Source organism: Cloeon dipterum, chromosome 4, assembly GCF_949628265.1.
Source record: "Cloeon dipterum chromosome 4, ieCloDipt1.1, whole genome shotgun sequence".
NCBI classification, from domain to species: Eukaryota; Metazoa; Arthropoda; class Insecta; order Ephemeroptera; family Baetidae; genus Cloeon; species Cloeon dipterum.
Genome location: NC_088789.1, coordinates 20,899,393 through 20,916,897, shown reverse-complemented (window position 1 = coordinate 20,916,897; position 17,505 = coordinate 20,899,393). Strand labels below are relative to the sequence as shown.

Here is a 17,505-nt window from a genome sequence, read left to right as displayed (position 1 = left end):
ATTCATTAAAATGTACACGTCGTTGGTTAGATTCCGATAAGAATAATTTTAATTGAAATCGGAATCAAAAATTTAGTTGGGTTAAAAACTATTTTTTTCAGTTCGTGTACTTTAATTTCATAAAAAGAGCACGAATTTCAAGATCGTCGAAAGCGAGCAGTAGGAAAAAGCAGTGTGAGCTTGACGAACAGTGGTTTCCAGTTAGCACGGCATGCACAAGAAAACGTCCATAATTAAATACGTTTGATTGAAAGAATGTGGAAATTCTTGGAAGAGGGTGGTTTTGGAGGCGGTGGCAATGGAATGCTCGGATAATGTTATAAGTAATCCGAGCCACATGCTTGGAAGAATAGTTTAGGCGCTGAAATTAGAAATTTTAGCTCACTGAACAATAGGGTTCCCTACCGCCTGTGGGGTGCGCGTGTTATTTAACAAAGTGGTGGACTTAAGAGTTTTCTCATTTGGTATTTGAAGCTAGCCTCATGAATAGGTGGGTGATATTTATTTGTTAAGAAGTGTTTGGAATTTTTTCTGTCGGATTTTTTTGTGTAATTTTAGATGTGACATTATATTGTATTGATTTTAATTCATTACTCATGATTAGGACGTACTGGATGACGTCGCAACTATAGTCGAGAAATTAAAACGACAATTGTAAAGCAACGAGGATGAAGCCTAGTTTCATTTATTTCCAATACTAAAGATATATTTTCGAGGGATGCATCGAAATAAATTGAAAAATTAGTGCAATTTTGGATATATTTACTCTTTTTCAAGATGTTAAATAGGAAAACAAATTTACTGGAGATTTTATTTTCCTAATTCAAATTTTAAAAATTCGTGCTGCCAACAGGCTTATATTCTATTTCCCCTATGGTTAAAATTGGAAATTTAAAAATCATTTTAAAATTTTACCCTTATTGTAAAATGGTGGGACTAATCGATTTTTCTCGGAATTTTAAAACAATATACCGAAGAAATTTGAATTTTTACAACACAATTTTTTTGCTGTGCAAAGCCTGGTATTATCAGGGATAATTATTTCAACTCTTAAATTTGCTATCAATAAAAAGCGTGATTTGCTTGCAGGGCTCGCATTCTTATTTGAATACAATCCTAGAAAATCACAGCTGGAATTTTTTGTTTCCATTAAATCTTTTTTATTTCCCATCCATTCATTATGTTCCATGGGAATTTTAAAATTAGTCGTAACTGGACCCGCCCTAACCCTCTCTATTCTTCGATTGTCTTGCGGACGTTCAAATTCCCGGAGAATCAGACGGTGTAATAAAGAAATGCGCCTCCCAGGGTGGTCATCCTTGATAAGCATCATGATATTAGTCTCATCTCACTCTTACTCTCTCCTGATACGAGATTCTGTTAACCTTTAAAAGGCTGTGGAGCGTCCCGAAGGAAGGATGGGGGGCAGTTCGCGGTTGGTCGGTTGGCCCGTGGAAAGTACAGGTGCGAGATCTCTCTACCTGGATATGTGGGGAGGAGACTCGGCAACGCTGCCGCGAGCACGCAGAAGGCAGACCCACCGACAGCCCGAGCCAGGTATTTGTGTTATTATTGTCGCGGCCGTGCGCCAGAAACGAACTCGCGCTCGCTCTCGCTCTGCTGCTCCACAAAATACGGACTTTTTGACTCGATCAATGGCCCTGGATTAACTCGCCACTGCCCCTGCGACCTCCGACTAAGGTAGGCACCCTTGTCATTGTGTCAATTGGTGGTGGATTAATTTTTAATTCGCCTAAAGCCGGCCCGGCTCACCGCGGCAATGAGGATTAGTCTAGTTTGGCTCTAGGCTAAGAGCAGTTTTCACATTTTTACGTTGTGATTTGCTTTAAATATTTTTTCTACTTATTGTTCGTGGATTGAATTAGCAGAAGGGTTATGTTGAAATGGGAGAAACGTTGCGGGTGAGGAGTAAAACTTGCTGGCCGGCGACAATTTTGGGCATGTCTTTGGCGTGACCTTGCACCAACAACGCCGAATTTCCATTGCTGATTTGGGCTCGCGATAAAACGACTGCTTGGCGCGAAACTGCCTTGTCGTGCGCCGAATTGGAGTTAATTTAAGGCTAAAATGCGGATTTACCACGCATACACTGAAGATAGTAAAGTTCAATGAATTATTTGTTATTAATAGTTGCAATAACGACTTTGTACATTATTATCGACTTCGTACATTGGCAATTAGTAGCTATAATTACATACCAAATCAAGTTGATCTGATGGCTTAAATAATTATTTTAGAATATTAAATTAATTTAAAAATGTTTTAATTGAATAAATTTAGAAAACCAGATTATAGAGCTATAATCATTTAATGTTTTTAATAAAATATACGTAATAAATTAAAAAGTTTAATTACGTTAAATTTTATTAAATTTTTTTAGAGTTTTTATACTACAAATTTTTTAAACTTCTAACAATAAAACTAAACAATTTTAAACTTAAATTAAAAGCATTATTTTATAAATAGTTTACATTTCCATACTCTGGAGGATTTGATGTTCCACATTATGAAAGTCCATTTCTTTCATGATAAGAAGCATTTTATATTTTCAATTGGTTTTCTTTAATAGATATTTGAATAAAATCGTGTAAAATTTTCTTTGATACAAGCCTGTCACGTGTCTGGATAATTATTATGTTTACCAGCTTTCGCGGAACCTTCTGAAAAATCATAGGCTTTCTTATCTTCGTTAAAAAATAAACAGTAATCGTTGCCGAATTTGGATCCGCGTTGTTATTTTATTTACCAGTTGCCGCGCGGTCTAATCTTAATGTATTCGCGGTTGAGAAATTAAAGGCAGCTGTTGAATTTCTTCGCGGCTTCCAATAGGCCTTGGCTCGAGCAGCCGTCGCCGATGGGCCGTGCAAAACAACTGGCGCAAAAAAACAACAATCCAATCAATGGCAGATTGCTCTATAATTCCGCTGAATATGGCAATTTTCCGCTCTCTTTGTGTTTGCTTGTCTTATTTCCTTTCCCAGGGCGGAAATATCGGTTGGTGACCCGATCGCACCGCCAGGTCGAGATTTATAACGCCAATTACGCTCTAATTTTTAACGTTTTCCAATAACAACTTCACGTTGCCGGAAATTGGAGCACGTGTGGGGGTGCAAATGAAAAGCCCGCACCGGTCTCGCACCCTGCATGAACGCACAAATTGAAACAATAAAACGCGATAATCGAGTGTCGGTCACGCAACCCTTGAAATGCATTTTTTCGGCCGCACGTGCACGCGTCTTTCGGTTAAAAGTGTCGATTTTGAGAAATCGATAAGCCCACCTTGCACGTGCTATGCTGACTGCAAATAACGTGTTTGTGTTCGCAACCGACTTAAATGGGAAGGAGGCGGCGTCGTCGATATCAAATTACCGCGCGCGATGCATTATGAGGCAAATTACCACGAGTAATGATACAGAAACCCCTTCTCCCATTTTGTCCATCGCGGGCTATAATTTCACGATCGAGTGGAGTGACATTCGGACACAAAAGTCCGAAATTGATGAATGGCCAGTGCTAAGCCGAGTCGCTGAACCGACACTGATGTTCGACTTTTTCATTGTTACCGAAAAATCGGTTAAAAAAAAAATAAGAAACGAATTCCACCCGACAACTGTCGAAAATGATCTCGTCAAAATTAACCACAAGGGAGCCCACATCCTTGTCGCATCGGTCCTCGAGATGGATTTGCTGCGTCACTTTTCCAATGATGTTGAAATCCATTTTGCCACCAGCATTCCACTCGCGTGATTAATGACGCCGATGCGAGGGATTTCCACACCGAATTCGCAACCCCCATGCTTTCCCCGTCCGCGCGTGCAAACACGACCATGTCCTCTCTCGACGCCCATGTAAATACAAATAAATAGCTCACTCAGAATGCGCCCCTATCAATACGAATCACTCGAGAATCATCATTTTTAATTTGCCTACCGATCCATACAATTTTTTCCGAAGCGTGTGCTGTTCTGTTGACAAAGGACGAACGCTCCGCTCGTTATTTTGGTGCATTATTTGATCAGAAGTTTTGCATTAACGCTCATATTAAAAATAGTGAAGAGTAAATATTGAAAACTAATTAATTTTGTGATACACCTAAATTTTAAATTGTTTCGAACGGCAATTAAAAAAATACACTGCTAAAAATAATTACATTTATGTTTTTGTTTTAAGATATTGACACAATGTTTTCAATAAATCATCAGAAATTAGGTTAGATAGCAAATTTAAATGCTTATATGCGCAGAGACTGACAGGACCCTTCTTGATTTGCCAAAAAGGCTGCAATTTTTGGCAAAAATTATCAATTTTCGAAGGTTTTTTTTTCATAAGAAAACGTGTAAAACTGGTTGTTGGAAGATTGAAATGAAAGCAGAAATTAAATGTAACATCTACGCTGGATTCGTGGGCAGAAAATAAAAATTTATGTGATTTACTTTTTCGTATTTTACAGCAGGACATTTCTAAAAATATATGGAAAAATAAACAAATGAGGCGGCATTTAGTTTCAACTGTAAAAAAATCTGATTAATTATTTTTATCCCTCTCAGTCCCTAAAAGAAGCAGTAAATTTTAGCTTAAATTCTTCATGATAAATTTGGAAAATTGTCTCCTTTCCTGGCTGGAGTTTATTATTTTTAATCTACATTAAGGCCCGAAATAGAGCAATTATGTGTCAGTTTCCTTTTCTCCAGCAGAAGTTCTATATGTATGTAATTGCTTTTTGATGACAGCGGCCGGGTCGTGCCAATTGGCCGTGCGTGAATGAAACCTGCGCGGATTATATTCGCGAGCGCGGCGGCGCCGTCGGCAGTTAGCCGGACTGGAGGCGCGCGTATACGGGAATTAATGGCCAGGTGCTGTCTCAAAGCAGTTTTCTCGTTTCTTTCACGGAGTGGATGGCTGGCTTGCTGGCGAGCTGCGTGTTGGGTCTTGTCACACATTCAAAATAAATATTGCGTCTGAGAAAGAAGCACGCAATTAACCGCAAACAGCTTGAATTGCCGCCGATATATACTTGTTTATTTGTCGGCTGCTTTTGGATAAGCGCCCCAATTTTTCTTTTCACGACTCAACCGCACGCTGATTCGAAAAAGCGCGTGCGGAGAGACATGCTAACACTCGGATAAATAAATAAACGAATGCATGGCTGGACATTTGCATTTTTAAGACTTTTTGCTGAGCGGATTACGCGTGTTTAATGAATGCCATGTTAATCTCACGTGTTCGACTCTCTTATTTCTCTCACATCGTGTTTGATGTTTCATTTATCGCTCGGTAATCCTGTCACTGCTGCATTTTCCATTTGCACAACCTGTCAGCTAAATTGAGAAATATTTGACACATGCAAAGAAAACATTCTTAACTAAATAAACGAGTAAGAGATTCATAAAGGTCGTAACGACATCATTTCCCCATTTAAAAATAAATTAGTCGTTAAAATGCGATTCAAACCGCTCTCAGCCACTCTATTAAAATTATTTACTCATCCCTTTTTGGTTTCGTGAGAATTTCAAACAAACTATAAAAAACCAATCATTTCCTTCCACCCTCGGCTGATTATTCCCTTTTTGGCGCTCAAAGCAACGGATTTCACGCTCATCTACTTGTCAATGCCATTTAAATTTGTGCGTAACGCAAATCAAGAGCGACACACAACCCTTGCCACCCTTTGTTGTCCGAATTTTCCACCCCTTGGCAAATGGGAAATATTTTCTGAGTAGATAGCAATCGGAATTTCACGGCGGAGCTGCGTTATTTTAAATAATATGCATAACCGAATAGCTCAAGAGCAAACAAGCAAGCTGCTCACTAAGAGGGGGGATGGCTGGTCATGCGTCAGGTGCGGTTCGGCAGGTCGCACCCTGAGTCTGCTGTACAAACAATAACCGTAACAGGTGACCTGAAACAAAGCCGGCAATTTCCTCCTTGAAAAATTCTACTAGTTTTCTCGAAATTCTCTGACGCAGGAATTTCCCTTCTGACTTGTCAAGTGGATGTACTGGAAAATTCTGAAAAAAGCTTCAAATTTTCCTAAAATAATGGAAATTTGCCTCATAAATCGTACACTGTTTGATAAATCGCGATGGGAGGAACCGAAATCTAGGGAAAAATAATTTAAAACCCATTATTTGGTTTATTAAAAAATTTGGTAAAGCCTCAAATTCATCTGTTATTCAGTCCTAATTTTATTTTTACACATTGTTGAGCTAATTATTTAAACTAACAATTTGATCAACTTCTCTTTGCAGTCAACAGTTGAACATTATTTTATTTTGCTGCGTTCTCAAATCCATTTTAATCGGTATTGATCGGAAAACTCGGCACTGTCGATTTCGACACGCCATATGTGCGAACGTTATTTTTATTTATTGCATCTCGGCACGCTTTTCAAAAGGCTAATCAGCCATTCGTATTGTTGATGCTGAAAAGAAGAACATCTTGCGTTCTCCTCCGCGCAGACAAACGTTATTTTAATGCCGCTGCCACCGCGTTATGCTTGAACAGATGTCGGAGAAGAGCACGCCGAGTGTCAAACTGTTGTAATTTTATTGCGTCCATTTAAGGAAAATGACTTTCTTCTTCTTCTTAATGCTGCTCTCACCCTCAATTATCTCAAGTTAACAGTCAGGCTTGATCGAGCAGCGGCGTGTAATTAGAGCGAGAGGAAGACAGTTTGAAGGAGGTGTTTGTCCGGCGATTAAATATATATCAAAAAACGCAAACGACGCCCCCACCTAATAGAAATTTCGTGCTCGCCAACTGCGTTTTATGGCCGATTAGACAATAGATCCAATAAAATTTCTCAGGGGAATGATGCGTGACTGGAAAAAGAAATTCGTTTTTCGTAGACGGTTGAAATCGATCTTATTTGTAGGCAAATAACGTAAATAACGAAGAGAGGAAGTTCGAGAGTATGGGGACTGCCTATCGGCGCAATGCCAATTAAATGCTTTTTGTTTATCAAAACTAAAAGCAATGTAAGTACAATAAGATTACGTATTTATATTTAAAAAATGAAATATGAAATACTTTTTTATTTTATTAATAACTAAATAATTTAAAATATAATTTGAAATTATAATTTGGAAAAAGCATTTATTTCATTTTTTATTATACTATATTTTTCACAAATAAACGAGTTGACTAAGACCAATGTTATTTTTTAAATATTAATCTCACCTCTATCAAATAATGCATACAGCTTAAATAGCGAATTTCATTTGAATCACTTATGCTCGTGGAATGATATTCTCAGCGAAATAATGACAGTAAAGGAAAACATAATTACTAAATGTTTTACAGGAAACTAATGGTTTAAAATTATTAAATTATACAAAATATGGTGCCGGGGGTAGTGACCGGCCACTTAAGCATCTAAACAACTTTGAAACGAAAATTCTTTGAGAAATAGCTACTTATCTTATAATATTATGGATGATAACTGTTCACAAGACCTTCATAAGTGATATTCACGTAGAGTTTGTCAACAAATTCGCATTATAACGCCAGCTGAGCGAACAAAAGACGATCGGACGAGAATCATGCTTTACCGGCCATGCGCACCAGTGACCGAACAGGCGTGCACCAGTGACCGGCCAAAGCTCATTTCCTTAATTAAAGTGCGGTTTTCATTGCTTTTGGATGCTTTATTCCACATGATCTGTCGAAATCACTTATTTTAGACATAAATTGTCATATTTTGTTGGAAAAATTTCAGAATATTTTAAGTTTTTTAGAGATTTTCCAATAAAAACACGACATATTTCGGGTTCTTTGCACCTCTAAATCTCGGTTTCTAACCATTGGAATTGCGGAAACTACCCACCGTTAGACTCGTCTCGACATCCTCTGAGTAGCTGAAGGGTTTACGGGGTGAAAAAAACCATCCTTCAGTACTTAAATTTTGATAACAAGCGACCACCGTTCCTGGCGCCGCTCAGTGTTGCATCGTTCAAGGCTGTATAGCAACTTAGGGGTGGAGATAAAACACCCCAAAACCCTTTAGTTACCCAGAGGAGGTCAAGACAAGTCCAACGGTGGGTAGTTTTTGCAATTTTGATGCTGAGAACCCGAGATTTGGATGCGCAAAGATGACCCAAAAACACGAAAAAATATGATTCGTTTAAATTTCGTTATTTTTGCAACTCTCAAACTTTGGTTCTGACCATCAGAATTGCATAAACTAACCACCGTTAGACTCGTCTCGACCACCACTAACCAGCTAAAGTACTTTGGGGGTGCCACCTTCATCCCCCTTCAACCCCATAGCTACAATTTGGATAATAAAAAATTTAGTATATGCTTCCTCTGCTGGGATTAAAAATATTTAGAATGTCCAAAACATCTACTAAATTACCACCTCGTACCATAGTTCAAAATTAAATAAAATATTTTTAATTCAATGCAAATTAAAACAAAAATCCAGAGTTTTAAATGATTCAATTTTTTCGAGGGGGATGAAGCATAGTGACTAAGGGGTGGAGGGTAAGCACCCCTTAACCCTTCAGCTGGTCAGGGGAGGTCGAGACGATTCCAACGGTGGGTAGTTTATGCAATTCCGTGATGGGGAGAGGTTTTATTCAACATGTACGGTAACTACAGCAAGGTGCTTTCCAACGGTTCCTATTACCGTACATTGCATTTTAGGCTCTTTTATTTAGTTTAAATCATAATTCAAGCATAAATTTGACATGAATGGATTCCTCATGAACCATTCTTCCCGTCCATAGTTTATAATACATAATACCATCCGAATTCTTGACGACAGCTCCTAATTTAAAATGAGGCACTGGATAGCCTATTTGTTAACGTTGGCTTTACATGGCATGTCTCAACTTTAATTGCCGCGGGTTTCTTGTTAACGACCAATTTGAGCTTTAATTCGTAGTGTACCGTTCTAATAGAAGGTGGCACTGTGTATGCGACATTTTTTTTGTTTTTCTATCGACTCTAGGGGGCGTAGTCCTCATTTTGGCCGGTCACTAGCGCTGGCCGGTAATACCAGCAGGCACCATAGCACATTTAGTATTTAACATGCTGTAAGTGCTTCATTGATACGATTTTTTATGAATATATTAATAAAATTTACATCCAAAAATAATAACAATCAAAATTATTTCCATTTAATATGATCAATCAATTACAGCACAGTTCTAATTAATTGACCTATACATTTTGAACACATTGACCATCTTTTTCGTGTCTGAAACGTGTTATTGACGCTATAATCTATGGCACGGCGATGCTTACTTTTCTGGAAAATACTTTCATCTTTTCAGCAGAAGTAGACATTCTTAAATGATTTTTTATTTTAAAGCCAGTTTTCTCGGAAAAATCCCGGCACCATGAATAAATCATGACTTTAATTAAACCACTTTTACAAAATATTTTAAAAACTTCTGAAATATCTATTTCTCGTATTGATTTCCTGGGCTCCAAAGTTATGCAACCTGTTGGGCACGTGTGTACGACTGAGCGTGCATTCAGGAGCCGGCGAAATTTCCCTCTTTCATCCTATCACAATAATGAGAGATGCTTGTCAGGCCCATTTAGGCAATCTCTGCATCTCCGCCTCCTCCTGCTGCGCGTTCATTGACAGTCAACACGCGCGCCGGCGGCTTTTTTACTGCACACAGATTGGAATCTGTCGTGGCGCAGCAGAGAGACGAATTGCAGGCGTCGCTGTCTCCGTCGCTAGATTAGTTCATTAATCCGAATTTATGAACTGGTTCTTGACCTCTGCGCACGGCTAATAAAATTATTCCACCTCAAGTGCACAATGGGAGGGCGTTTGCACAATCGAAATTACGCGCCGTAAAGATAATGTGTCTGTAAACGACGTCTTTTGACACAAAAAGAGGCGTAAGTTGGTTTATGAGTCATAACTGATATGCAAATGAATGGCACTTGACAATGAGGGATCATAATATGCATGCGGCCGTAATATGGAGTGAGCAACACGGATCCTCTTCCTCCTCGCGCCGCGCGAGGAGCTCAAGCTGCTGTTTGTATGTGTGTGTGTATGTGTATGTGTGCAATATGCACGCTCGCCGCTTTTTTAGACATCTGCCCGAGACATAATAGGAATGATTTGCTGTAAGAATAGAAATAGGGGGGCTCTGCGCAATCTTTTATTATAAACATTTTCGCCCTATAAGAACTAGTTTAAGGAAGACCGGATCTTATGTGCAAGAGACAGGAAACGGCCTTCTCCGATTGTTGTGCGCACTAACAATAGGCGCGCACAAAAAAGACGACGACTACGACGGCGACGAGAGCCACCGACGGCATGTACAGCACGGCCAGAGTACATTTATAGGAAGGAAGGAAGATTACTGCCTGCTGCAAACACTCACACACACGAATACGATTTTTTCACCTAGGCCCGCGAGAAGGGTGTGCGAAATAATTTCCCGGAGCGAGCGAGGAGAAAAGGCAGATGTTTTTAAAAAGGAAAGATTTTTTCATTCTTCCGACCGTTGTGTGCGCGAGATCTAGGGCAGCTGGTGCTGAAATTTAAAAAGCCATTCGACTTACTTTTAATTACGGCCCATTCTTACGCGAACGATGCTCCTCTTTTATTGCTAATTACAAGTGCTTGTTGGCCATAACTCTCAGCCACTGACTCGACCGATCCAAATAAAACCAGATTTTATTGCATACTTATACTCAGCTCGTGACGATTATGTGTGTTTTGATGGAGCAAATGAGCGCGAGACGTGAACGCCTTTGTGCCATGCATGCGGTGCAAACGTCGTAAATTGTCGCTTTTTATTTACTCCGAAAGATGATTGTGGTTTGCTCGCAAATAAAAAGTGTTGAAAAAATATGTAAAATTACGAGAGTAGTAAATTAAAGACATATAAAAATCTGGCGGGGTTAAAATGTTACGAGAATGTCAGAATTGTTTCTTTCTACATGAGCTCATTTATAGGCGATCCATTAAATCAATTAAAAAACCCACAAAAAAATGTAAAAAAAATGCAAATGGCTATACTCTATGACTATGAGGAATTAATTAATGATAATTAGATCATAATTTCTCACACTGAGCAGCAGAATATTTGCAAACAGACGAGATTTAATTTTTAAAAATACTTTTAATTTTTCAATAGCTGCAATATTGAAAATCTTATTATTTTTTCCTTGCCGTTTTTGTATTTTGTTTGCCATTGAAAAAACATCACCTTGATGCTTCGCATTGAGAGCAAAAATTCAAATAAATAAAGTTTAATCTCGAGTCAGTTTTTCTGCATTAAAATGTGACAGTCGGTGCAGCTTTTGGGGGAACGAGGCCACATTCAAACATGTGCACGCACAATGCATCGTTTCCCCGCAAGATTCAATAATTCTTTTCTGTTCACGCGTGACAAGACTAGCTTCCTTTCGAGAGGCAATGCATGCGTAATGAGCAAAATGGGTCACCCGAATTTGCATTTCTCGCGGAGGGAAAATTTACGACCGAGATTCTCACGGAACATTTTTAAAATACAATAAAACGGCGTCCCCTTGGAGCAAAATTTTTTAGATTAGTCGATTTTATGATGAAATTCCGCTGGTGGTGATTTATTTGACTTGGCTCTCGCCTATTTGACAAGTAACATTTTTATTTGGTCGCATTAGTCGCCATAATGCGTCACACACTCGATCGAACACAGCAGCGATCGATTGAGCCATTCAGCGTAATTTGCTTTCTCTCACTTCTGCCGAGAACCCTTTCGGCCGGTGCATATATCGCGAGAGGAGAAAGGGGTTTATATAACAATCGCACGTGAGCGCGCGGCCACTGCCTTTTCCACCGCCGCCGCCGCTGATAAATAATGGAAGAATTCCATATCTGAAAAGTGGTTCAATGGTGTATGAATTTTGACAATGGAAGGTGTCGCTCTCCTCTAAATTTATAGCCCTTGGAGTGGAATGCTCTATTTGGAACCCCACGGAGCCCCTTGCACCCTTCTCGTGAGATCGGCGCACCCATATCACTGCTTCTTCAGCCGCTCGAGCATAAATCAAACCGAAAATACAGCTCGATTTTCTCTCCATCGATGGGAAAGACGCGCATTGTTTCGTGCGCAGTCATTCCGTCCGCGCGGAAACTTCAACGAGGGGGTTGCCATTTTTCTATTCGAAAGTGGAGCACTGCAACTAATCGTCCGCGTCTTCTCTCTCTCTCTTTGACGCTTTCCAAGGGGGTTTTGTTTGCACGCGGCGAATCGTTGAAATTGTTCGAATTTCACCGCAGTGAACGGTTTCTCCAGATAGATATAACCATTCTCGAAATAATTTGTGCATCTAAGAGAAACAGTTAAATAGAACAATTATGGTTTTTAATTTGGTTTTATGTAGTTACTAAATAAATAATAAATTTGTAGCAAATAATTGTTCAAATAAAAATTTTAACTTTATTAGTATAAAGAGATTTTTCATAATTTTTTTAAATTATTATTTATCATTAATTTTAAAAAATTAATAATTAGTTAGTATTTACGAGTGTTATTAATTTTTCTGTCCGAATAATAATAAACAATTTAGTATAATCTTTATTAAAAAAATATTAATTTTACCGGCAGCTCAAATGTTATCATTGACTTGTTAAGAAAATTTCCGTAAAGCATTGCTCTGCTCACCTGTCTGATTAAATTTGTAGCAATATCAATATTTACAAGCTCGTTGAAATAGATATCCACATTTCAAACAGTTCATCACATTAATTAAGCAATTAATATGGACGTTTACGTGCATACAAGACAGTTATGAATATGAAGCTCAAATATTTAAAACAAAACGTACTGCATAAAATCTTGAAGCTACTTCTTTAGCTGAGTGAAATTCCAAGAAAATGAGTTAATGATTCTTAAAAATTGCGAATGGTTGCGTTAAAGGAGATTTCATATTTAAGTTAATTGCAACAAGAAATTTTCAAATATACAGCCAAAACGAGACTCATCTAGCTAGATATGGGTTTTAATTTAGCTAAGATCTGATTATTTTTTTTATATTTTCAAATTTGATTGATACATTTTGTTTGCTGCACTGAAAATGACATACTTCCAACGACGCAGCTCATTTTTTCCCTGCAATATTTAACATTTTCTTTAAGAAACTCTAATGAACAAAAGATCAGGATCTAATTTATGAATTCAAAATTCAGAAAACCAGGTGGGAACTTTTTCGCTCTCAAGATAAAAGCTTGTAACCGTTCAAATTAAGAAAGCGGCTTTCCGGAATCGACGTTCCGGTGGATGTAGCAACAATCACGGCCAATTAGTCCGGCAGCTAAAAGCCGCTCGCACCCTTTCCCTTGCTAATTACGACACTCAGCCAAATCGGAGTGGAGCACCTGAAAATTGCGTTCGAAACACGCATTATTTTTCTAAAGTGAGTCCGCGGCTGCAGGGGCCTTTCAGGGGGGAGTGTCTGCCGGCAGAGCCGCTTTTCTAGCGTGCAAAACCGGAAGTTTTTTCCTTTCTCTCTCTCTCGTACGTCGCTTGAATCGAGAGCTGCAAACGCGAAAGAGAGTGAGTGAGTTGAGTGCACGCAATCGCGCACAAGTCGCGCCAGATGTATGCAAATATGGCTAATAAGAATTTGATACACGCTCGACTCTGCCTGCATTGTAACGGATATTTTAAAAATTCGAGCTCGCCTGGTGGCTTACCTGCATTCTAATATGTGCATTTGCATTATTCACTATTTGCATAACAACGTGTCACCTGTCCAGCACTCACTCAGACGGCGCAGACAACACGCGAAACCGCTCGCCGAGCGAAGGGGTGCGCGATTGCGATCTTCACGCTCTCGATCTGCGTGTCTGCCTTTGTCTCCGCGCTGATGCGGTTTTAATTGCAGCTGCTGCACCTTTTTCGTCTGTAATTGCAGACATTATTACCATTATTAGTGAGAGATATCAGACGCTGTTTGCCGCGATTTCCGCATCGAAATGTTACAAGCAGAGAATAGAGCCGATTTACGAAAATTATAACAAAAAAAAGTGATAACGCCAAGAAAATTTAAATTGCTATTTGTTAAAAATTGAAGACAGGAGACCAAAAGATAAATATCGCAAAATAACAACAAATAATTTAAATTTCATAAATATGTTAAATGATAAATTATATCTTTTATAATTTAAATAGCTTAAATAAAAATACAAAACTATTAAAGATTCAACTTTATTTTACGTTGATAAAGTAAAACATTTTAAAATTATTTTACTAGAAAATTATATTTTATATTGATTAAACTACTTATTTTTTAACTACCTTAAATAAAGTGTTTTAAAATCTTATTATTTGATTTGTAAAAGCGCTCACAAATCCGTCACAAACGGGTACACCTGTGTGCTGGGCCGTCAGCACTTTTGGTCGTCGCTTGCTGCCCGCAGCTCAGTATAAATTTTCCTGTCCAGAGCCCCCACGGCGACCAACAGACACTCAAAATCTGAATTGCGACGCACAATTTATGTAAATTACGCGCTTTACTGCCTTTCCACCCCCTGCCACCTGCAGTCCTGATTAGCATACCAGGTGCAGCGTTTTAAAACTATTTTTTTAGAATTTTAACGGCGTGCGAGATGGTTGTTAAGGCAGTTGCATACATTTCACGTCGAATTAATGAAAAAGCTTTGTTTGAGACGTTGCAAACCGCAGCCGAGCGGGCCTGATGTATTGACTTGCTAATTAAAATCAACCCTCGGCTGCTGCTGTTGCCGGCGGCGCACACGGGAAAAATATTCAGCCCTTTTCTTTATTACGCAACGCGCGGAAAAACAGAGCGGCATTGTCGCGCCGGTTTCGGTGAGTGACAGGTTGCGTTTGTCTTGACGCCGCGTGCAGATTTGGAAAGGGGGTCGCTCGGGGAAAGGGGTAAGACGACAGCTTTCGCACCTGGCTTCTTTCCTCCCGTCTCAGTGCAGAATTCTTGGACTGTCCCAGGCAACCCACGACGAGCACGGAAAATAACGATCGTTACAAATAGTCGAAATTTAATGAAAAATCTTAATTTAGATTTTTATGATAAGAATTTTTACAGTTATTTTCGAGTAAAAATTGTTTTATTAAATTTTTAAGCAAGTTTGGAAAAGTTAGACTCTTAAAGTTTTTTCTTGCATAAATAATTGCTTTAAGACCAAATTTTGGTGGTTATATTGGCGAGTTAGATTTTATTCAAAAAAGTTTGGATTTTTATAGAAGTCCAAAAGCTACCCTAGCTTTGCAGAAGTCAACAACTGTCTGATTTCATAGCTCGCAACAGATAGAAAAAAATCGGTTTAAAAAATAAATTTCTCTGCATCATCTTAACAACATAAAATTTACTGGTAAAACTCGACTTATCAATCTGTGTCTGATTTCAAAAAGAAATGAAAAATTGAAAAATTGCGCGGTCAAGAAACAAGAAATTTAATCTGGAATTTCGTGAATATTGACTTCAAAACTGGAAGTGGTTAAATTTCTACATTGAATTATTATTTGTTATAATTTCTGGAGCCTACAGGACAAACAAACAATTTTAAAATGTAAAATTTTATAGAAAAAACCCTTTAATTTTGACAATTATTGAGACCAATTTAGGTCACCACTTAAAAAAACTTTGAAAGCAAGATATTCTAGCTTTGAATTTAATTTAGAAGAAAACTACTAGTGGATATCCTCTAGATGTACCCTTAAATCTGTTTGTCTCGTAATAAATGTATTGACGTTTTTGGCTCAATATAAAACGCCAACCAAACATCAATGATTTTAAACACACACACACACAAAAGGCTTTTCCACATTCCAATAGGCCGGGCAGATGTTGTAATATTAGTCTTTTGTTTGCGTTGTAAAGCATAACGGCTGCCTGCATGCACGCACCTATTCGTAAAAATTGACTCCCTAATTACTGGTAAGAGCAAATCGAAGCTTCATGGGAAAGTGATAAAAAGGCGGCTGGCGTATCGAAACAACCGAAACAAGACAGGCATTGTCAGAAATCACGTGAGAATGGGTGAGTGAGTGAGTGACAGCAGGCCTAAAGCTGTCGATTTTTTTCGGTCGCGCGGCGTCTCGAATTTGAGTAATTATGCCGAAACTGGGCGGCTGAATGGGCATTGTAGATGTGGTTTGCTGCTCGGCCGGCACCTGTTTGCTGGCTCGGCAAACCGGACCGCGTACGCACTCGAGAGAATGACATGGATATTCTTGAGAGAGTGCGAGTGCAGTTGTCACTCATTCAGCGCTCGTCATGTAACGATTATTTATCTCCGAACCAGTTGATTGCCGACTTTGAGAGTGTGTTGCGTGCACAAATCGATGTGTTTTGTCTTCTCTACAAATGTGAACGGGCAGTAATATTGTGATCTGTTTTTATCATCGCCGCAGATCATATTTTAAAATGCACTACGGCTGACGTTGATTTGTCGTTATGCACTCTGCGGATCGATTTCACCCAGCCAGCCAGCCAGTCGGAAACCACTTTCCTCGCTCTTTCTCTCTCGTGAGAGAGTTTTTCTTGTGCGTTATACCTTTGTCAAAGAGGCTGCCCCGAGCAGATCAAAATTTGATAGGCAGCCAAAATTCTATTTTGAAGAAGAAAAAAAAACGAAGCTAAATAAACAGATGTTTGTCTGTCAAAAAATTATTCTTTCAATTTCTTTTCACGGATGTCAAAAGAGTTAATTTTGGGTTGTTTTCGATTTCTACAACTAAAAAGTGACAGGAATAATTCGAAAATTTTTTAGTTGAATTTCTAGCTATCCCCAATTTGTAATTTGTGGTATTTTCTGTTAAGTTTCGAAATATCCCAATTTTTCCCGAAGTTTTATTTGTGAGAGCACATAAGTGACATTATATTTTCACTAACTGCAGCCTTAGTAGTTACCATATCCCTATGAAATTCTCAGGAGGCGAGTTTGATGGTATTTTATTTGAAATGCAACACTAACTTACCCCATACGATACTTCCACCCCCTTAAATGCAAATTTTCAATGTTTCACCTACTTTGGGAAACTTGAAAACTTGAAAATCAACTCTCAGTTTAATTCTCATCAGGGGTTGTTCTTATTCCGGCATTAACACCTTCAAACAACCCCTTTACACCCCCAAACACAGGACTGATTACATTCCCTTTAACTCCTATTTTCACCCCCTAAACGCATGAAATCAAAATTAGGCCAAAATATACGTTAAAACAAGTGTCTGTTGCTTATCTGAACACTGAATGAGTGCTGGTCGTCCTTTGACGTCAAAATTCACCTAACCGACCCCTTGAATCCCTTCATACTTACTTGCAAAGCTTAAAATAACTTCAAATTTTGAAAATAAAATAATAAAATCACATGAAAAGTTATTTTATCAACGAACTTTTCAAAAATCCTTTCTGACTATACAAATTCACATTATTTATTTTTTAAGATCATCTGTTTCTCTTGCAACGAATAATGTCCAACTCGATTGTCAGTTATGAATTCGCAGACATTTTATTTATCCATTTTCACGATAAGCTAA

The 17,505-nt window shown here is 38.5% G+C and overlaps 1 protein-coding gene across 7 annotated transcripts in view; it reads left to right on the top strand.

Moving 5' to 3' along the window:
* The first annotated feature begins 1,549 nt into the window (after window positions 1–1,549).
* Window positions 1,550–17,505, top strand: part of LOC135941683 (uncharacterized) — a 57,970-nt gene continuing 42,014 nt past the window's right edge. For all 7 annotated transcript variants that reach the window (XM_065487321.1, XM_065487320.1, XM_065487319.1 and 4 more), the window contains exon 1: window positions 1,550–1,701. The gene's annotated coding sequence lies outside the window, so the exon portion shown is untranslated. The remainder of the gene's footprint in view (window positions 1,702–17,505) is intronic.